The sequence below is a fragment of the Eurosta solidaginis genome, chromosome 3, assembly GCF_040869045.1.
Source record: "Eurosta solidaginis isolate ZX-2024a chromosome 3, ASM4086904v1, whole genome shotgun sequence".
NCBI lineage: Eukaryota > Metazoa > Arthropoda > Insecta > Diptera > Tephritidae > Eurosta > Eurosta solidaginis.
In genome coordinates this window covers 165,240,350-165,263,107 of record NC_090321.1, presented here as the reverse complement: position 1 = coordinate 165,263,107, position 22,758 = coordinate 165,240,350, and the positions used below count along the sequence as shown (strand labels likewise).

The 22,758-nt window shown below is 37.0% G+C and overlaps 1 protein-coding gene across 22 annotated transcripts in view; it reads right to left on the bottom strand.

Moving 5' to 3' along the window:
* LOC137244566 (monocarboxylate transporter 14) overlaps window positions 1-21,094 on the bottom strand; it is a 168,812-nt gene extending 147,718 nt beyond the window's left edge. For 4 of the 22 annotated variants that reach the window (XR_010951102.1, XM_067773729.1, XM_067773721.1 and 1 more), the window contains exons 1-2: window positions 20,721-21,083; window positions 13,903-14,333 (exon numbers count right to left, since the gene is read on the bottom strand). The gene's annotated coding sequence lies outside the window, so the exon portion shown is untranslated. Of the gene's footprint in view, window positions 1-13,902; window positions 14,334-20,441; window positions 20,636-20,720 lie in introns of those variants that run through there. The other 18 variants (XM_067773743.1, XM_067773742.1, XM_067773737.1 and 15 more) reach the window with 17 other exon arrangements.
* Window positions 21,095-22,758: the final 1,664 nt, after the last annotated feature.

Here is a 22,758-nt window from a genome sequence, read left to right as displayed (position 1 = left end):
TGAACAAAACACCACAAAATTTCATCGTCTTCTTTTCTTCCTCCTAATTTACAGTTCACGCAATTTTGTGTATTTAAATTTTTGTACGTATTAAAAATATTACAAACAAAACGGTTTCAGAAATTTGAATTGCTTTAGCACTTGAATAGTCGAAGAAAACGGCTAATCGATTGATCAAAGCTAGGTGATTATTCAATTAGTAACCGTTATAGTAACCGTTAACCGATTTGTAAGCATTCTAACGGTTTCATACCGAATAATCGGTTTACCGGTTAGATTTATTTGATCGTTACTTATGGTTTAAAATAGTTTTAGAACTATAATTTGCATGGAAACGTTATGCTTACCCTAAATAGCCAATTTAAAGTTATTTCGAGAAGGGTAACCTGCAGAAAAAAATATATCTAGTGTCCCCAAAATCAACCCAAATTTGTCGTTTTCTAACAAACTTACAAAGGTCAGTTTATTGTCAGCATAGAAGTTATGCAGTGTCTGATATAGCTGACTGCCTTCTAGGCCAGCCCCATATAAAAATAGCCGGCTCCCTCCATGTAAAGTAGTCGACTTTTCAAACAATACTGGGTACTAGGCAGTCAACTAAAAATCCGTTTGCAGTTACCTTAGTTCCGATACCGTACTGGCATACTATATTTTGGTGGGCATGTACGTAAATGCGTATCAATTACGAATATGAACATATTTACATACGTATTCGCGTCGGATATATTTCGAATGACTGCGATCATTGTGAACAAGTGAATGAATGATTTCGGCCGAACCCCACAAGCCGGTTGGATAGCGTGCGTATATATTTTATGATATTCATTAATACATGAGGGCGTTCAAATTTCACGTTATACTATTCTGTGTTATATCTCTAACGCCTATTATTTGTAAAAAATTTTTTAAAAAAATGCTGTATGCTTTGAAGGCTTAGCTCATGCGAATTACGAATTTGACAGAGAAAATTAAGAATACCCTTGTAATTTTTGATAAGGAGTTAATGTGAGAGAATTAAATGTCGTTTATCTTATCTCATTCCATACATGCTTCTAAGTATGATCAAACAAATATCTTCAAAAATAACATTTATTAACAAAATTCCAATTTAAAGATGCATTTTTGCAAGGGACAAATTTGATCTCTTGACGATTTTATAATACCGATGGAAAAAGGCAATTAATTTTTGGTTCGGACCCTAATGCGTATATGTACTCGTACATACACATACATACGTATCTCAATACATTGTGGCATATTCATAATCAAGTTAAAGTATGTGCTAAAAAAGTTAGAGCATATTTCAATAAAAAGTACACTTTATCTTTATCATAGTCGCAAAAAAGCCGGATACATCGGTTAGAGCCATCGCTAAAGTTAGAGAGGCGAAAAGCTGTCACTAAAGCTATTACTAAAATCTGTCAAATGAAATGAAATTTCAATTTACGTGTGTTCGGTAATTTAAGCTGGATTTTTGATTCAAGAAGAGTGAAAATTTCATACTTTGAGGAAATCGAAAGAGATTTTGAAATTATTGACGATTCGCGATTAATGAGAAAGCCAAAAATATATAAAGAACGATTTGATCCATTTGTTTTGGGGTACAAGGTTTCTTTAAATACTAAAAAACATAATTCGTTTTGCGAGCAAAGCTCATTATTTAATACAATTTGTATTCTTTTTGGTAATAGACAAAAAGTGCACACGGCGATGGTTACTAGGGCATGTTTCTGAATTTCACTTCTTCATCGGATGGCGAGCTTCGAACTCAAGTACCTGCATTTGAAAAACAAGCTGATGACGAAGTGAAATTCAGAATCAAGTCCTTGTAACCATCTCTATAATATGAATAACAAACGTAATTCAATCTAAATATTTCAAATATACGACATGTTAACACCGTTCTATCATTTGGTGCTAACCACTTCTTATTGTATTTCTATCTGGATTTGTGTATAAAATGAATAATAAAACTAATTACTACAAAATACTTAAATGGAATCATTCTTCCAAGCAGATATGAGTATATATACATATAAAGCAGCGAACAGAAAAATAGCAGTGCAATTTTTATTAAATTTCGTCAATTTTCTATAACATCTATGTGGCAGTTTATTAGTTCCCGCACGCAGTCTTTCTCGCGGTTACTCCAGTTTTGTTCTCTTTTATTATTTTATAGTAATAAATACAAATCTTAATTAATTAACGAAGTTAAAATACATTTTTTATTAACAAATTGTTTACTTTTTGCATTTTTAGCAATCAGGCGCAAGAAATGAATAACAACAAGCAAACGTCCAGACGAGTGATTTGACAACATTGCATAATAGATTTTTTTATGTAATAGAATTTTGCCAAAAGTAGGCTCTCGTTACAGCAGCCCCTAAATTGACTATGATATACTTAGAAATGAAAGGTACGGTACTCTATCTTTTTAGTGCCGCACCAAGTGAAGCATACTGTAACTCAGGATTATGGATATGCCCCATTGTGTATCTTAAAAATACTATCCATAGGTACCCAAGATACGCGTAAGTACCAGTTTAGGTAAAGGTAAAACTGCATTAATACATGTATTTGTATGTACTTTAGCGTGTCATTATACAAAACTTGCTTTGTTAATGGATTATTCCTAAGTTTTCAATTTCTGACCGCATTGGTAGACTGGAAAATGAAAACATTGCGATGTACTAAGCCAGTTTCACACTCCTACTCCTTCTTAGTACTCCATGAAATACCCACGGTAAAGATATTAGGTTAGGTAGAACTTGCCGGTTCGTGAGGAGCTCGCATAGACTGAATGAGTCCGTAGTGTTAGCAGAAGTTTGTTTAACTACCAAACTGAAAAACCCTATCAAAAACCAGAAGATTCGTTATAAAATTACCCCGTCCTCTTAGCAAATACTAGAAGCTTCTAGGACCTATGCCACATGCTGCTTCTAGATCTGACAGTTTTATAACTTCTTATAGCTGTCTAAGTCTGGCAAACGCAGGGCACGAGCACAAAACGTGCTCGATCGCTTCCTCCTCCAATCCGTATTTCCTACATCTTCTATCACTGAACAAGCCTAATTTAAAGGCCTGTGACGCCAGAAGGCTGTGTCTAGTCAGAATACACGTCATGAGTCTACAGTCCTCTCTTTTGATGATAGGAGTAACTTTGCTAGTTTAAGGTAGTAAGACCTACACACGATCTTTGACACTTTACAGCCCCGCGCCTCAGCACACGCATTTCCCGCTTAGTCGAACAAAACTTGCCTTCTCTAATCCTCGCCCAATCTCATTGGGACGTCTACGGAGCAAGCTTCGAGGCAAACGCCCTTTATATAGATGTATGCTTCTCTCTATCCTGATTATTTCAAGGGATTTCTTACACTCTGACACACTTCTAGATGCTGTGCTCTGCGAGATTATTGCCTAAATTTCTGATTGACTGACAATATAAAAGTTCACGCGGCTACTACTTCCGCCTGAAAAACGCTACAGTGATTTTGCAGCTTATAGGATCCACCTCTATTGTGGCTCTAAGAGCTTCTCCGAAGCACAGATACGGAATCAGGTTATCTGTTCATGCTGAAATTGATGACGATATACTACTATGGCTGTATGGTCTGCGCTCAAGTTGCCCCTATGAGCTGAGCCTCGTTGCAGTTCTTAGCACTGCTCTCTGTCACCGGGTCTAAATAATGCTGAACATTGATAGCCTGCATACCTATTTAAGTAGGTTCGTTTTTGTGTGAATGTCCACCAAAAAAGGACTAAATAGTATAAGATAGGCGTTACAATCGCTGTAAAGCGACGATGTTAGACCCCACGTACATCCCAGCATTTTTTGATATGCATAGAATGCCGTCGACACCTTTTTCACTCTCTTCTCCACGTTGAGCTTCCACGAGAACTAACCATTAAGAATGATTCCTAGGTATTTTGTGCAAGATTTCTCCTGCAGGGTCACCCCTCCTAGCTTAGGCCTGGTCCAATATGGGACCTGGTAACTCTTAGTAAGCAAGACCAAATCCGCATTCACTACGTTGGCTGTCAACCCGACATTAGATTCCCAGGTATATATCCCGAAGCGTCCGATCCATCAAAGAGCTAATCGTTGGAAGGCACTTTCCACTTGTGATAATTGCAGCATTATCTGCGAAAGCCGTAAGCTTGACGCATCCCTAATCAAACCGCCTGAACAGTTGGCTGATGACCAGCGTCCACAGAAGGGGTGATACCACCCCGCCCTGCGGCGTGCCCTGTGCAATGGTTTCGTTGTCCCATTCAACCACCTATTGTGAAGTCATCTTTCTGCAATTTAACATGCGACAAATCCATTTGGTTATAGCTGGATGTACTTAAATGATATTTAGACCATCCCAGACCACCCGTATAGAGACATTGTTAAAAGCCCCGGCAATGTCTAAGAAGACTCCTGCGGCATACTCCTTGAATTCCAGGGCTTTTTCTATGTTTATGACCACCCTATGCAGTGCCGTTTCCACCGACCTGCCTGCGATGTACGCATGTTGTGTTGTGGCGAGCATATTTTCAACCACGTTAGACTTTATGTACACATCTATCTGCCTTTTAAAGGATTTGAGCATAAATGATATTAAGCTAATAAGTCTATAATCTTTGGGATACATATGACCGATCTTCCCTGCCTTTGGTAGGAAAGCTACATGAGCAGTTCTCCAGGAGTGTGGCATATTATTTAGTCCCATGCACCCGGGAGAAGGAGCTTTCCACGGGAGAGAGCTTTCCAAAATATCCCAAAAAATTGATTTGGCCGCAGCGGTGTAGTTGTAGCGTGTTTCGCCATTGAAGGTCCTGGGTTCAATTCACGGCCAAAGCAATATCAAAAATTTATAAAAAAAAATTTTCAATAAGAAGAAAGTTTTTCTAAGCGAGTTCGCCTCTTGGCAGTGATTTGGCAAGCACTCCGAGTGTATTTCAGCCATGAAGTAAAAATGTCATCTGCCTTGCCGTTTGATGTTGGCGTCAAACACGTAGGTCCCGTCGCGCCAATTTGTTGTAAAAGTAAAAAAAGGAGCCCTAAGGTGCAATAAATAATTTTTTCAGACTCCATTTAAGACTGAGCATATTTTCACATTTAGAAACTTGTTATGAGCCACTTATTGCGTTTATCAATTTATGAAATGTTTTACGAATAACCAAAGAAAATCATGCGAAGTGACATTTCATAAACAATTTTCTTAACATGTCGGTATAAGAATGATAACACTGGTTCTGTTGCGTGATTGATCTTCACTGAGATCACCTAAATTTTCAGGAAAACGGACCAGATGGCTCTGGAGAAAGTGCAGCTTGACATTCATGTCTACACCCAGAGAGGTTAGGTGACTTCCTGTTTCCTAAAAAGTTGTTTATAACACATACGAACTCGTCCCATACAGATTTTTCATTTGGTGGGCCCTGGATGACAAATTAGTTTTCTAATCTGTGGGCCATCGAAAATTGCAGCTTTCACCTTTTCAGAACTCAGTTTTGGAAATGTATTTGAAACACACACCACTTTTGTCAAGTCTTTACATAGAACAAGTCACTGTATTGCTCCAATGGTTCACGCCATATTACAGGACTTTTATTTTAAATTAGGTCTTTCTTATTTAACATAACTCAACGCAACTTTTACATACGAAACTTGGAATCGAGCGTTTGTTATCAGTTTCATATGGAGAACCGAATAACTCAATATAAACTCGAAACGATTTTTCCGTTTTTCAAAAACTCGAGATGTTAGAAGAAATATGGGCGCAGATTTGAAATCAGCGACCCCATATTAGTAAGAAACTAATATGAAAAAACCCCATGCAACAGACAAAAAGTGTTATTTTGTCTATCATTATAATTAAATATAAAACTAATAAAAATCTCAATCAATGGGAAATTGATAGGAAATATATGTAAACACATAATAAATAATAAAATCAAATTGCTTAATAACGGGCACCCTTATGTACATTAACCTGGGTCGATTTGTATGGACGAAAGTTAACCGATTATCGCCAACGTTTTTACAACAGTTTTTTGAAAAAAAAAAATATTTTTTGGTTTTTGGGGAGTGTTTTGGTCGAAAAATTTACCCTTTCGCCATTTTTTTCGCATGGCGCGATATCGGTTAATAAATCGACCCAGTCTAATGTACCTACTTGCATACATTGAATTATTGGTGGACATCTATACATATATATGTATTTAGGCAATATGTATAAGCACTGACTTAGTGATCAACTTCTTATTGCCTTTGTTGTTGTTTTTTATACTCAGCGTGCTTTGCACACAGAGTATATTAATATATGATTAGATAACGGTTGGTTGTACAGGTATAAAGGAATCGAGATAGATATAGACTTCCATATATCAAAATCATCAGTATCGAAAACAATTTGATTGAGCCATGTCCGTCCGTCTGTCCGTCTGTACTTTAACACGATAACTTGAGTAAATTTTGAGGTATCTTGATGAAATTTGGTATGTAGGTTCCTGTGCACTCATCACAAACCGCTATTTAAAATGAACGATATCGGACTATAACCACGCCCACTTTTTCGATATCGAAAATTTGAAAAAACCGAAAAAATGCGATAATTCATTACCAAAGGCGGATAAAGCGATGAAACTTGATAGGTGGGTTGACCTTATGACGCAGAATAGAAAATTAGTAACATTTTTGACAATGGGCGTGGCACCTCCCACTTTTAAAAGAAGGTAATTTTGCAAGCTGTAATTTGGCAGTCGTTGAAGATATTATGATGAAATTTGGCAGGAACGTTACTGGTATGACTATATATGTGCTAAATAAAAATTAGAAAAATCGGATGAAGAACACGCCCACTTTTTAAAAAACATTTTTTAAGTCAAATTTTAACAAAAAATTTAATATTTTTACAGTATATAAGTAAATTATGTCAACATTCAACTCCAGTAATAATATAGTGCAATAAAATACAAAAATAAAAGAAAATTTCAAAATGGGCGTGGCTCCGCCCTTTTCATTTAATTTTTCTAGAATACTTTTAATGCCATAAGTCGAACAAAAATTTACCTATCCTTGTGAAATTTGGTAGAGGCTTAGATTCTAGGACGATAACTGTTTCCTGTGAAAAAGGGCGAAATCGGTTGAAGCCACGCCCAGTTTTTAACACGATAACTTGAGCAAAAATCGATATATCTTTACTAAACTTAGTTCACATACTTATCTGAACTCACTTTATCTTGGTATAAAAAATGGCCGAAAAATTTACCTATCCTTGTGAAATTTGGTAGAGGCTTAGATTCTAGGACGATAACTGTTTCCTGTGAAAAAGGGCGAAATCGGTTGAAGCCACGCCAAGTTTTTAACACGATAACTTGAGCAAAAATCGATATATCTTTACTAAACTTAGTTCACATACTTATCTGAACTCACTTTATCTTGGTATAAAAAATGGCCGAAATCCGACTATGACCACGCCCACTTTTTCGATATCGAAAATTACGAAAAATGAAAAAATGCCATAATTCTATACCAAATATAAGAAAAGGGATGAAACATGGTGATTGGATTGGTTTTTTGGTGCAAAATATAACTTTAGAAAAAACTTTGTAAAATGGGTGTAACACCTACCATATTAAGTAGAAGAAAATGAAAAAGGTCTGCAGGGAAAATCAAAAGCCCTTGGAATCTTGGCAGGAATACTGTTCGTGGTATTACACATATAAATAAATTAGCGGTAACCGACAGATGATGTTCTGGGTCACCCTGGTCCACATTTTGGTCCATATCTCGAAAACGCCTTCACATATGCAACTAAATGCCACTCCCTTTTAAAACCCTCATTAATACCTTTAATTTGATAGCCATATCGCACAAACACCCCTGGTCCACCTCTATGGCGATATCAAGAAATGGCCTCCACCTATAGAAATAAGGCCCACTTCCTTTTAAAATACTCATTAACACCTTTCATTTGATACCCATATCGTACAAACACATTATAGAGTCACCCCTGGTCCACCTTTATGGCGTTATATCGAAAAGGCGTCCACCTATAGAAATAAGGGCCACTTCCTTTTAAAATACTCATTAACACCCTTCATTTGATACCCATATCGTACAAACACATTCTAGAGTCACCCCTGGTCCACCTTAATGGCGATATCCCGAAATGGCGTCCACCTGTAGAACTAAAACTAAAACTTTAATACCTTCCATTTGATACCCATGTCATACAAACGCATTCTAAGGTTACATGGTTATTTCCCTTATTTTGTCTGCAAAGCCCTCAGCTGAGTATGTAATGTTCGCTTACATCCGAACTTAGCCTTCCTTACTTGTTTATTTTTGTTTTGCTTCTTAATTCAACTGCTTCAACCGGACAAACCGCTTTTACACGCATCGTCCAGTCATTACCTAGGAGGATATTCAAAAGAGCAAAAGGCCTGTTTTGGCACGTACCAACGGTCATTGTACCGAGTATACATCGTGCTCCTAAAATCCCCTGCTCGGAGGCCGGCAAACGTCATATCCAATGCCAAAAACCTCGGCCTTAGCCATAGCAATACAGCATCACCATTACCAACAATTAAACATTCGCGAATTGCACTTATGTACTAGCCATAAATGTCAGCAAATGCTGCCGGATAGTAATAGTCGCAGTTGATCGTGTAGTAGCAGCATGCACGATCCGCTTTGCCGGCAACCGGTGCAAAAGCACACCACACAAAATGTGAGCGTCAACATGAGTACGCAATGTTTGCAAGCGTGTGATACGAGTAGGATAACGTGTCCCGCACACACATCATGTATCGCTATACCACTGCAGCCAAAGCAGTTTGCGGTTGTTGGCGCTGCCATTGGTGGTAGTGTGCGTTCAAAGTTTTCCACTGTATGTAAAAGTCAAATCGAATGAGAATATAGATACGCACATTCGCCGTGGTCCACAATGGGGCCAAACCATAAGATGGTGAACAAAAATATGAAATGAATCTACATTTTATTGTTATATCAGTTATGCGATATCGTGAGCAGAAAGGGGGTTGGGGGGAGTTATTGAGGTTTACCAAGCGCGAAAACCGTCCCTTCTTAGGGGTAACTGGTGTCAATTGCAAACACTAAGAAAGGCTAACTCATACATTTTTCATAAAATTAGTGGGGACACCGCACTTCCTCTGCTGTCAAAGGCGGGTGTACATAGGAATAGATGGACCGCAGACTATTTGTACATTCGCATAACATGGCCTAGCCAATAAGTCCGGTGGACCTTTATTCGCTGCACCATCTTAGGAGAACTCGAGGTTATGGACGAAGTCAGAAAAAGATCAGATGGACCTTCTAGTACTAGAGAGTTAAGCTCTCCGGAAGATGTATAGATGCATTGTTAGGGATCATAGAGGATATTAGAAGAAGATGGGATGGGCCTTCTAGTATTAAAGATACAAGATTTTCTAAAAAAGTTTATGCTTCTTCCGTAAATACCATTTGGAGGAGTGGAAGGGTATTTTCTTCCTCGTGGCAACTGCGATGTGATGGTAGAGTGCTCACCGATCATACCAGAGGACCTGGATTATATTCGCGGAAAAAGACACATCCAAAATGTATCAGAAAATTTTCCTTAAACGGGGTCGTCCCTCTGCAGTACCTTGGAATACAGTACGAGTATGAAAAGCTTCTCGCCGCAATTTCATCGGCCTTGAAGATGCCATTCGAAGTGTGCATAAAATATTTAGATCTCATTTGCGCAATTTGTAGGAAAAATTAAAAAGTAAAACGACACAAATAGGAAGAGAAGCAAGACCTAAATTCCCTCGGAGGTATGTCGCGCAAAGTATTAATTAACTTGGATTTGGAAAGAACGGTTAGTGCAATCGTAGTGTGATCTATGGATTTGGGTTCATTCTTATTTATGTCGGTTATGATTGCCGTAAAAACTTGATAATAAATGTTTTGTATAACTAAAGGTGGCGTTAAATAAAAACGGGACATTGAGTGAAATCTTTGGCTCGAATGGATACTATATTAAATTAAAATTGCTAATACTGGCCCATGTCCTAGATAAAATATTGAAGAGGTATTCATAAAAACTAACTTTGGTTAATACATGTACTGCAAATAACTACGCGAATCCCAAAAAAAAAAAAAACAACTTGTGACACTTTTTATAGATCGGAGCGTGGTGCGAACTCATACGCTCTGCCGGAAAGGGAGTACGAACTCTGACCCTCTGCTCCCACCAATAGGCTAAATCATATTGTAACGAATTTGCTTGCAAATCCTCTTATTTGCAATCCTCTGCTAAGTTCGAATCACTAAACTGTTGAATAAATAACTCCAATTTGTAATAATGCAAAATGGCCTTTATTAAAGTACTTCACAATACACTCAAACTGTGCAACGAATAGCTTGCTTAATAACCACACTGATTGATAGCTCAATGAAACTCTACTATTCAAAATAATACTGCTATTGCTCGCTAGATATCGTCTTAATCGCAACTGCTTGATAACTCAAATCAAACTGAATTACTTCTTACTCGCCTGTACCGCTTTTATAGTTTACGCTGCATACTTCTAGGCTCTTCGATTTCCAGAAGTTACTAGTTGTTTCGGCTACAAAATTGCCAGCCACAACTACGTGCACAAATTATTGCCCTCTCTTGTGACCACTGAGATAAGATATATGCATGTGTTTGTGCATTGCCGCTCCGCTGCTCGTATACGTACATATGTGTAGACGCAATTATTTATTCGTTTATGTAGATACATAAAGATTGAATTATTGATGTGAATGTTTGTAGTTTACAGTCTCTCGCGCGCACATAGGCATATAAGTAAATGCATCTGTGTGTGACATCTCTCTGGGCTGCCTTATATATGTGTATACTTGATTTAATTATTAACGTAAATACTGCTTGGCATGGCCTTAGCATCGCCTTAGTGATGGGATAATTTAGTGATGCTAATATCCGTGACAATATAATAAACATTCTAAACAAATCTTATATCGACTCAATTTTCACTTTCCTTTATTTTAATCCAATGAAGCCTGATCCAAATATCGCTAAAAATTTAGCATGCAATTGCAACAACAACGTAATGATTGTGATTTTTATCTGCATCAATGTAGAGTGCGTATGACGGTTCTGTTCGTTTTATTTTTTTGTAGAAGATTTTTCACTTGGGCGTCCGATATTTATCAACTTTTATTTTAAAGCAATGAGCTACATAAGCTTATCAAAAGTTAAACACTCCACCAAAAAGTGTCTAATAAAATTTGGATAAACACAATTTGTTAAATATTCAAGTCAAAGCTGACGTCTTGGACTGCTGTATCAATCCGTAAGGAAAATTAAAAATTTTGCTTCGTCAAAACATATTCAACGGCCAGTGGCCCGTGATTGTGCCAGTGATCATAAATATTTGTTTCCTTGACCTGTTTAGTAGGTCCTCTATTCCATCGTAATTCGGCCAGGTTTGTCCGAGGAGCACCAGTTGGAGATTGCTAATTCCATGAATATGCTATGTACATATGTTTCCTTTGATTGCGAAGTACGCTGCGACTTGAAGCGACCTCTTGCAGCTGCTGACGGCCTTGGACGAAGAGCGCTGCTTGGCTGTCTGAGTAAATGCACACCCACCATTTTGGAACCGTCGGCGTGGAGCGAAATTTCGTTCTTGCTTTGCACCCTCTCTTCTCTTGAGGGGAAATTAGCCTTATGACGCCTGCCAAAACTTAGTGAGCGTGTATGATAATCAGATGACGGATCCTTACGGGAAGCCTTCTGAGGATACTACTGTGGTCATATTGCCTCGAATTCCAACTGTTAAGTAGTATGGAAAAGGCGGTTCTAGCTCAAATGGAGAAAGGAAAAATGAGAAAGGAAAAGTATATACACACTGACATACATATATGTAACCGCAAAACCGCAAATGTGTGTGTGTGTGTGTGTGCGTGTGAACTTTGTGAACCCAGCGAGAAATCGAGCGACTGATCAGTATTACAACAGTATCTGATCAGACTGATCCGCTTGATTTCTTAATGGGTTCACAAAGTTCACACGCACACACACACACACACATTTGCGGGTTTGCGGCAACACATACACACACATTTGCGGTTTTGCGATTACGTATATGTTTGTCAGTGTGTATATACTTTTCCTTTCTCATTTTTCCTTTCTCCATTTGAGCTAGAACCGCCTTTCCCATAATACTTGAGTCCACAGAAAGGGTTCTATCCGTGAACCAAACCTTGAAGTCAGTATATGGATTCCCTATTTATCAAAGAGTTCTGTCCAAAATGGACAACTCACAATTCCATGATAATCTTGGCGTCGGCCATTGCATCACGTAGTTGCCAAACGGGATTTCCTATGCATTTTGTTATTACTTTCATATGCCCTGTCATGTTTCCGCTCTTTAGCTCGAAGATATTTTAAAGTCTTAGCGCAGGAAGTGTTGCCTCTTTCTCTATAAGAATAGGGAAGGGAGGTATTCCCACTAAGGCACACCCGTTATGTCAATACAAACTAGTCGATGCAGTTTGCTTAATTTTGTTATTGCTGTTCTTTGCGTGGCCTTCGGCTACTAAACTAAGGGAGCATAGGTGGCTTCACAACAGTATTAAATATTCATTTTGGGCGATACCCCCATGTTTTGCCATAGAGTTGAGTGCAGGCGAACATTTAAATTTAAATTACGTATTTACGTATACGAGTAAGCTCAGTGGACTGAGCACGCACTATGAAGATGAGCACCTACACTCGAAATCCACTACCGAGACAGTAACACAGTTAAATTTTTTAGTTGTTATCAATTTTCTTTGTTCTTAAAAAAAGTTTTCCTATGACCAAGGAAAAAAAATATCGATAAATCACTAATATTTTACGTTTTTATAGCAATATAAGCTGCTACCAAAAACAGCAAACAAGCTCCCTTCCCACTTAAATTTGTTGTAGTACGTCTTATCACCACTAATGACAGAACAAATAAATATAAAATTTCATAATAATAATATACCCATGGCATAAGTGTGTGGGCTAGAATAGTAAAAGTGATCCGATTTGATTTTTGTTAGTGCGTTTTTTAGTTTCAGTACTCATTGCATCCATAACTTATTAACATGCTTACGAATCTTTTGACAGTTTCTGATTTATTGTTTGCGTGAAATTGATTTTCCATACGTGATCGTATAACACGATACGGGCCCAGGAATATGACCATTGTGAACTCATACAAGATGCGAATGTTTGAAAAAACGTTCACAATAGCTGTTCGATTACCTAAATCATTTGCTCAATAGTGTTTTTAAACATTTTTGTAAACGACTGCTATATTATTTTCCTTGACTTGCTGCTCATATTTTCTCTATTTTATAGATTTCACAAACGAATATACATAAATATTTAGTCTGATTTTCTATGGACACATTTAAAGGAGTAGTTGGTTTGAGACACAAATGGGCAGTTCAGGGCAATGGAGGAACGGAAAGACTTTTCATTTGTAGGAATTCACAAAGAATATGACTAATAATGTTTTTGAACTTGTTTCTTCTTTTCACTTTTAATATGGCAGCCTTTTTTGAATGTGGCCCCATTGTACAGCGTTAAAAAGAGGTAATCAAAAACTAAGGAGCTCTCAATGGAATGTATTTGTTTTGCTGGGTTAAGTCGACTCTATAAAATCCCGTTCTTGTTGTCGTTGTTTTGGACGACCAGTTTTCTTGTTTGATTAGATTGTCGGTTCGATGCGGCGCTCCAATCAATCGATCGCATTACGAACAAGCCATTACTCGTCACGTGCGTATATAAATAGCACTACATACAACATTTATACATGTATGTACCTACATATGTATATACTTATATGTGAGCTTACCATGAAAAATATACATAATTACCATTCACTTACCTGCAGTATATTGAATAAATAAATAAATGAATATGACGAAATTAGTTGTCGTTGCCGCCGATGGAAATCTCTTTAAGAAATTTGTCTATTGCCGACTATGTTGTTTGCTGTTGTTGTCTTATTATGATTATTGCAGTTGTGTTTATATTGTTGTTGTTTTTGTTTTCTTTTTGATGATAGTTGTTAAACTTTTGTTGGTTTTATTGTCTTTCGATATTTCTTTCGTTCGATGCGTCTAAGGCAGATTTGGCTTATTGCATGCTTGAACAGAAACAATGGAGGTTGCTATTCTTTCAATGCTTTTTGGAATGGTGGCGCAAGGGCGAAACAAAGGTGTTGCAGTAAGGCAAATGGGTGCACATGCAGTAGGCGTTCGTTGCGTTATTTAAAAGTTTATGCAACACTTTCTTTCTACGCCAGTTCTTCTTTCTCTACGATTGTCAAAGAGCATAATTATACACATCTATAGATACTTGGCGCCTACATCAGTATGTAGTATGTATCTATGTATGTGTGTATGAGAGTATTTGCAAAAGTTCGTATTTATTCCACATTTTTTTCTTTAATCATCTTTTAATAAAAAAAAAGTAATGCGCGAATAACCTCCGAAGAGATTTTAGGCCGAGCTTCGCTTCCGATTTGCGTCGTGCTCCTCTTAATTTTTGCTACAACTTGGCTGGAAGGACCTAGTACATGTTTTATGCCGACTCCGAACGCCATCTGTAAGGTAGATGAGAAGAAATACACTCGGAGTGCTTGCCAAATCACTGCCGAGGAGCGACCCCGATTGGAGAAACTTTCTTCTAATTGAAAAAACTTGTTTATAAAGTTTTGATGTTGCTTTGCCCGGGGCGCATCCTTGTCGTGGTAGGCGCAGCACGCTACTACCACACCACGACGGCCCCAACCTTTAATCATCTAAGGTATCAGAATAAAAGTCTCTTCTTAAAACAATGTTCAAAATCTTGCTTTGTAAGCGTAACACCCATATTACTTACTTACTTAATTGGCGCTTAACCGTTTAAACGGTTATGACCGTCCAACAAGGCGCGCCAGTCGCTCCGCCAACCGGCGCCAATTGGTCACACCAAGGGGGTTGAAATCGTTTTCCACCTGGTCCTTACAACGGAGTGGAGGCCGCCTTCTACCTCTGCTTCCATAGGCGGGTTCCGATAGAAACATTTTCTTGGCCGGAGCGTCTTCTTTCATTCGCATAACATGACCTTGCCAGCGCAGCCGCTGCGTTTTAATTCGCTGGACTATATTGATGTCTGCGTATAGCTCGTACAGCTCATCGTTAAATCTTCTTCGGTACTCGCCATCGCCAACGCGTAGAGGTCCATAAATCTTTCGAAGAACTTTTCTCTCGAGCACTCCCAGAGCCGCTTAATCTGCTGTTGTCATGGTCCATGATTCTGCCCCATATAGCAGGACGGGTACGATAAGTGACTTGTAGAGTATGATTTTCGTTTGCCGAGAGTTTTCAATTGCCTACATAGTCCAAATTAGCATTTATTGGCAAGAGTGATTCTTCGCTGAATTTCAGAGCTTATGTTGTTGCTAGTGTTGATGCTGGTTCCCAAATAAACGAAGTCTTTTACTATTTCGAAATTATGGCTGCCAACACCCATATACATTCGAAATTAATCCTAATCGTAATCCTCTTATTTTAGTTAGAGTTTTATCGAAATCTGCCAGAAGATCCAAGCCAAACACGCAAACAAACCAATGTAAAGAAATCAAATGAAAGCAAACTTGTGAACGAATTATCGATGCGTGGTGTTGCCAGGATAATTCACCAATTACGTTATGAATAATTTCGGATTTTAATTAAGTGCCGAGTGTAAATCATATTCGAGAGGAAAGTTTATTCGTTGGTTTGGGCACATTATTTTAGTAGATCACTTATCGCGCCGGTTCTGTTGTATGGTGCAGATGCATGGACGCTGACAACATCTTATGAGGCGGCTCTGAGGGTTTTCGAGAAAAAAGTTCTTCAATAGATTTACGGTCCCCTACGCATTGGCGACGGCGAGTTCAGAAGAAGATTTAATGATTAAACATAGTCCAGAGGCTACGCTGCCTCGACCATGTTATGCGAAAGTAAAATGAAGAAAAGCATGATTCGCCACGGGCACATTCATTTTATATGTATGTACTTTCCTTCCCTTGCCGGTCTTAGATAGATGCTTGTAGTCATTTTATGATTAAATTAGTTTTCTCGGCCAACTAGACATTTTAAAGACTCCTTTCCTGAAACAATGTAGAACCAGTTTAGCATGAAATGAGCCATTTCGCAGTTTGTGTTCGGCTTAGTACTATCATTCAAACAATATTGGTAGATTGAAGTTGCTTTTTAGCACTAAAAAATCTCTTCATTCCTCACTTGATACTCAGGAACTTATTTATCCTGATAATCTATTGATTTTTGTTTACAAACTAAGTATTTATCGTCGGTGAAAGTGCAAAACCGCACACACATTGGTACATATATTTTACAGGAAATACTAAAAACTGATTATTTTTTATTTTCGATGGGAATAATGTAAAAAAAGTATTATTCGAAATCATTGCATCTTATGAGGGTTTGCAATTTTTTTTGGGCTCAATACCTACGTACCTACGTATGCGCGGTTTTGTAAAATAAGATTTTCTTAACGTTAGACAAAGAAACATGATGATTTTTACAAACTCCATTTATTTGTTTGTTTTTTGCTTTTGGGAAATTCAAGGTCTCGAACTAAACAGGTATATTAATCTAAAAGTGACAAACTATCATAAAAATAATGACAATTTTCAGGAATAAGCGATCTCAGCTCTTGTTAATGAATTAATTTTGTGAGCGGGGATTACCCTTGTTGCTTTAAATGTATGAAAACATTTATTTGAAGCAATTTTTAATTTATAATTTATTTTTAATAATTTGGGAAAACTTTAAACAACGTGACATCAGGACGGACAAGGCGACAGCTGTTTCGATTATACTTTGTAAATCTCTTCCAAGCCTTTTTTCCCGGGAGTGGGATTTGAACCCGCGCTCCTACGATGGTTGAAGTGTTACAAACGCATTCAGCCACGTCATGCCTTAGTTGTTGTAAACCTTATACCAATGGCCTTCTTTGCATATTTTCTTTATTCACAGTCCATACGTCATACTGATGTCACGTTATTTAAATTTACCCAAATTATTAAAAATTAATTAATTTTTGTTTCGATATTTTATTACCGGAATGATAAGTTCTTTTAGGCTCGTCCTTGTTCCGTTTTGGTCGCCCTAGTATGGCTTTATACTGATCTTTAAATTACAGCTTGGAATCCAAATTTAAATTGTGATTATATTCCATCACTCTGACCGAATGGATGGGTATATATGGTATTTTCTGGCGGAATAATATTTAAAAAATGTTTGATCTACATGTTTTGTAATACACTAGAAGGGATTCATCCGAGCTTCCCGAGTAAGGGCCGCATATTTCTTATCAAATATATTCCTGTTTTTCTCTTAAAAATGGAATGGGCCATGTCTATTTTAATTTGGGTGTGGCCTTTTTGGTGCCCCATAAATTCAGAAAACAAAAATTCAGAAACATAATTTTTCAGAAAACTATAGTCAGAACCCCAGAAAGACAAAATTCAGAGGTTTAAATTCAGAAGTCAAAATTCAGAAAGCAATCAGACGACAGAAAAAACATTACATTTTTCTCAAAATTCAGAAACGTTTATTTATTTGGAAGGTATTTTGTACATATAAAGAAAAATAGTAAAATCTAAAATTTTATATTGTGTGCAAAGATTAAATCGTTTTCGCGTTTATCTTTTTCAAATGAATTTACAGGGATTCAAGCGGTTGATAAGAGCAATACACAGCTTTGTAGCTCCAAAGCTTCCGCAACCCAATTGTCAACCTTACCTACGCTAGGGGAATCCTGTTACAAATATGAATTTATCAGACTCATATTTAGCAGGCGAGGCTCTCGCGACCCCAAGTTCCCCATGGAACCAGGGGGTGGGAGGGCAGTATGCCCTAGAAGGTTTAATGTGGTCATATGAATCGTTCCCAAGATGGTTGGGCTAGTACCTTAATACTGAGTTATTACCGGAACGTACCTATCCATATCCGGCAAAGGACCATCAACATCGATAACACACTTTATCGTTAATACAACAACAAGAAATGAATTTACAATATTAAACAAACGCTGGCCGAGGTCTTTATAATTTGTCTTGCCATTTCGATATGGCTCGCCTTCAGCCGAAAATTGCTAAAATTGTATTTCTGTTATTGCCCGCTCGTTTTTATTTTATTTATGAAATTAAATATGTTAGGGTGTGTCCCAAAGGCACCTCGAATGACGTTGTTCCACACTTCCATAGCATTATTTGTTCGGGCTTCACTCAATTTGGTGCTATTATACGTAATACATCCATAATTCGATGTTATATCCAATCCTTTTTTCGACGTTGCTGTGGAAGTTGCAGGAAAATAGCGGACGGCTGAAAAAATTTAAAATTTTAATTTCTTAATATTCACAAAGTAATAAGAGAGGAAAAATTTGTGTTTTTTTTCTCTGATTACTTTCTGATTATTGACTTCGGAATTTTGATTTCTAAATTTTTGTTTCTGAGTTGTGACTTCTGAATTTTGGCTTTCTGAAAAAAGAGTTCTGGCTAATGTTTTCTGAAAAAATATGTTTCTGAATTTATAGGAGGAACCGGCCTTTTTCTAGTTACTTATCAATTATTCCAGTTTTAAACTACAAAGCAGTCTTAGGAGCACATTAGAAATTATAGCGTTTCTGTTCTGAAACGTACAACCATTGGTGTGTACTACCACTGGTTTTAAGCTTTTTCGGGGCAAGCAAGAAATATATTCATGTAAAAATTTGTTGGCCAAATTATAAATGCTGAATTTGTGCACGGCAAATTTTCTTTTGTAGTACGCAGCACAAGTAGTTAGCTTTGGGCCAAGTTTGACGGGTTGCAAGTCAGCAGCAACGAGATCAATTTCACCATCTTTCGCTTAACCTTGATCACTATTTTTCTCATTCGTTTTTTTTTTATTAAAGAAAGAAATGAAAGCCACTGGCTCTGCCAGCTACATTGCTCTTCGCTGGTACATTTTGTATAGATGAGCTTTTCATTTCATAAATGGCTCCAGATAACGCTTATTAGAGGAAGATCTACAGTCATGTGAAGGAACCTTTGGAAACGTCGAGAAAAACTAGTTTATGTCTTCTCTTTTTTAGCCGAATTTCTTCTTTCTTCTGTGTTTGATTGCGTACACTTAGATCTGCTAAACATTCCTAAATTCCCAAAGTGCTTAGGAACATATTTTCTTATATCCAATTGCCATGTCAACTTACTTCACTTCCACTTGCACTGCGAGTTTCGCTTATCGAGCAATACACAAATGGTTTATAACCAAATTGTACAATATTCTATTGGTACCTATGTATGTAAACAAATTAATATAAGAAAATCTCGATATTGAAGTTGGAGCAGGGATTTCTTAAACCAATTAACTCTTACGCCAATGTCTTTTTTTTTTTTGAAAGTTATAAAAACAGTCATAAGACATACAATCACTGAAAGTTGAAATTTTCATCCAAAACGTTTGCAATGAACTGAAATTACTTAAAGTAGTACAATCTAGTTTTTTTGTAAAAGCAAGTTCACCATCACTAACCAATTACGACAACCGCGGTTTTGCAGTCATATTTTGTGCTACTCTTTTTCCGATGTTTTGCAATAATGCCGCTGTTTATTATTTAACTTCCGAAACATCAAATATAAGTTACTAACGAATATGGGCTAATACCAGGGGCTCTGGTAAACGTATGTAATTTTTGACGCCAATGACGTTTACGCGGTTTTGCACTTTCACCAACGTTTTTTTGTACATATGTCTGTAGTACTTAACCCAATCTTAGCGTTTTACTTAGCTGATGAGTTTAGAAATCCTCTGAAGCAGTTTTAGATGTCAATACATAACAAATTTTAGCCTTTCAACGAATCTGCAAACAAAACTAACAAATCCGTGCGTCATGCGAATGGGACCCCCCATCCCCACCCCCTCCCTCCACATTAACGGTTTGGCGGGTAAAACGGTTAGTTATTGTTATTTGTATTAAATTTCTTATTATTGGTAAGGAAATTTTTCGGGTATTTTGTTTTTTCTCTTCTCCATTTTAACCGAGCTTTTTTAAATTTAATTTAACCAATTTTTGTTTTTTTTTTCTAATAACGTACGTAAGCGAACTTTTGTTAGTACCCTCGTATGCAAGCAACTTGAAGTGAACTCGCTCAAAAAAAAAACTTGTATGTATGTATGTATTTGAATGTGTGAGGTAAATCGTATGCGCAAGTATTTAGTGTTGTTGGTAGGTATGTATGTATGTAGTTATGCGATATGTAGGCAAATAGGTACTCGGCGCAAATACTGCTTCGAAATTTTTTTTTTATTGATAATTTTGTTTTTATTTATGCATGTAGGATTTTTTTTATAAAACTTATTAAGAATTTTAAAAAACTTTCCTTACTTTCTTTAAGTACATAGCAAATTTTAAATAGATTTTTTTCCACAATTTACATAATTGTGTGTGTTTTCTTTGCTGTTAGTCTGAGTTTGTATGGATTTGCTTCATGCATTCACAGCTCACTTCGATTTACAAAATTTAAATACTTTTCACTTCTTGCCATTTATTTAGCAATTGCTTTTTTTTAATGCTCCTTACTAGGTAAAACTGTAATTCGCTTTTCTTTAAATATACTTGTGCGTGCATATACATATATGTACATATGTATGTAGATGAACATACTCAACAGTGTCGCAGATATTTACTTGTTTTCCTTTCAACAATATAATATATAAACTTGAAGGTAGAATTAAACAAAAATGCAAACTGACAAAACAAGAAATGTATGGCGGGGAAACAAAATTGTTGCGTGGTTTACTGTTGCGCGATGCACTAACTACATTTTCTTACAAATAAAGTCCTCTGTATATATGTATGTTTGTACGTACGTAAGTACGCTTGCACACCTTTAACCGTAATTTTGTTAATAACGTGTTGCCTTTGAAAGGAAAAACTAAACACTAACTAATAATCTACACTGTTGCCGATCAATTTTATATAGACGATTGCTTATCTTCCGGAGGCGACGAACCCGCAACCGTTTCCTCAGACTGCTTTCAGATAACTAAAGGAATTGAATTTTGCACTGCCCACCGCTCTGACTATAGATATGAGTGTAGATATGTATGTGTGTGTATGTTTGTATGTACATATGTATGTATGTTCACGCGCAGCACACAAACTAGCACCACGATGGAGCAACAGTAAGCGGCCTAGCCATTCCAACTTTTGTGGCTGCGCCAACAGCACAATATACCAACAAATAAGTAATGTGTTATAGTTGTGCTCGCATAAGCGCCAACAATCAAGAACCTCTAGTCAACAGCCAACAGTCGAAATCGAAAGGCGGCAAAGCCAAAAGAGCAAAAAGCCCCAAAGTCAAAGCGGCAAAGAAAAAGTAGAAAAGCAACAGAATGACAGCAAGCGATTGCTTGGCTAATCATACACATACACACACACTCACATACACACATAAATGCATGGGCATATGTAGGTGTACGTACCAGAGAACAGCACAAAAGCCTAATTGGGACTAAACTGTGCTTGGCTGCACAGTGGCTGAAGTTTAATTGAATCGTTCATTATTAAAAACGCAAGTGTCCACATATTCAAACTTCAAATTTTTAACCAGACTGTAACTTTTTTATTTCTCTTTTTTTATACTCAGCCTACTTTGCACACAGAGTATATTAACTTTGATTGGATAACGGTTGGTTGTACAGGTATAAAGGAATCGAGATAGATATAGACTTCCATATATCAAAATCATCAGTAAAAAAAATTTGATTGAGCCATGTCCGTCCGTTCGTCCGTTTGTCCGTTAAAACAATAACTTGAGTAAATGTTTAGGTATCTTGATGAAATTTGGTATGTGGGTTCCTGTGCACTCATCACAGACCGCTATTTAAAATGAACGATATCGGACTATAACCACGCCAACTTTTTCGATATCGATGAAACTTGGTAGGTGAGTTGACCTTATGACGCAGAATAGAAAATTAGTAAAATTTTCAACAATGGGCGTGGCACCGCCCATTTTTAAAAGAAGGTAATTTAAAAGTTTTGCAAGCTGTAATTTGGCAGTCGTTAAAGATATCATGATGAAATTTGGCAGGAACGTTACTCCCATTACTATATATGTGCTAAATAAAAATTAGCAAAATCGGATGAAAACACACACTTAAAAATTTTTTTTTTAAGTCAAATTTTAACAAAAAATCGAATATCTTTACAGTATATAAGAAAATTATGTCAACATTCAACTCCAGTAATCATACGGTGCAACAAAATACAAAAATAAAAGAAAATTTCAAAATGGGCGTGGCTGCACCCTTTTACATTTAATTTGTCTAGAATACTTTTAATGCCATAAGTCGAACAAAAATTTACCAATCCTTGTGAAATTTGGTAGGGGTATAGATTCTATGACGATAACTCCTTTCGTTGAAAATGGGCGAAATCGGTTGAAGCCACGCCGAGTTTTTATACACAGTCGACCGTCTGTCCTTCCGCTCGGCCGTTAACACGATAACTTGAGCAAAAATCGATATATCTTTATTAAACTTAGTTCACGTACTTATCTGAACTCACTTTATCTTGGTATAAAAAATGGCCAAAATCCGAAATTCGATATCGAAAATTTCGAAAAATGAAGAAAAAAAAATGCCATATTTCTATACCAAATACGAAAAAAGGAATGAAACATGGCGATTGGATTGGT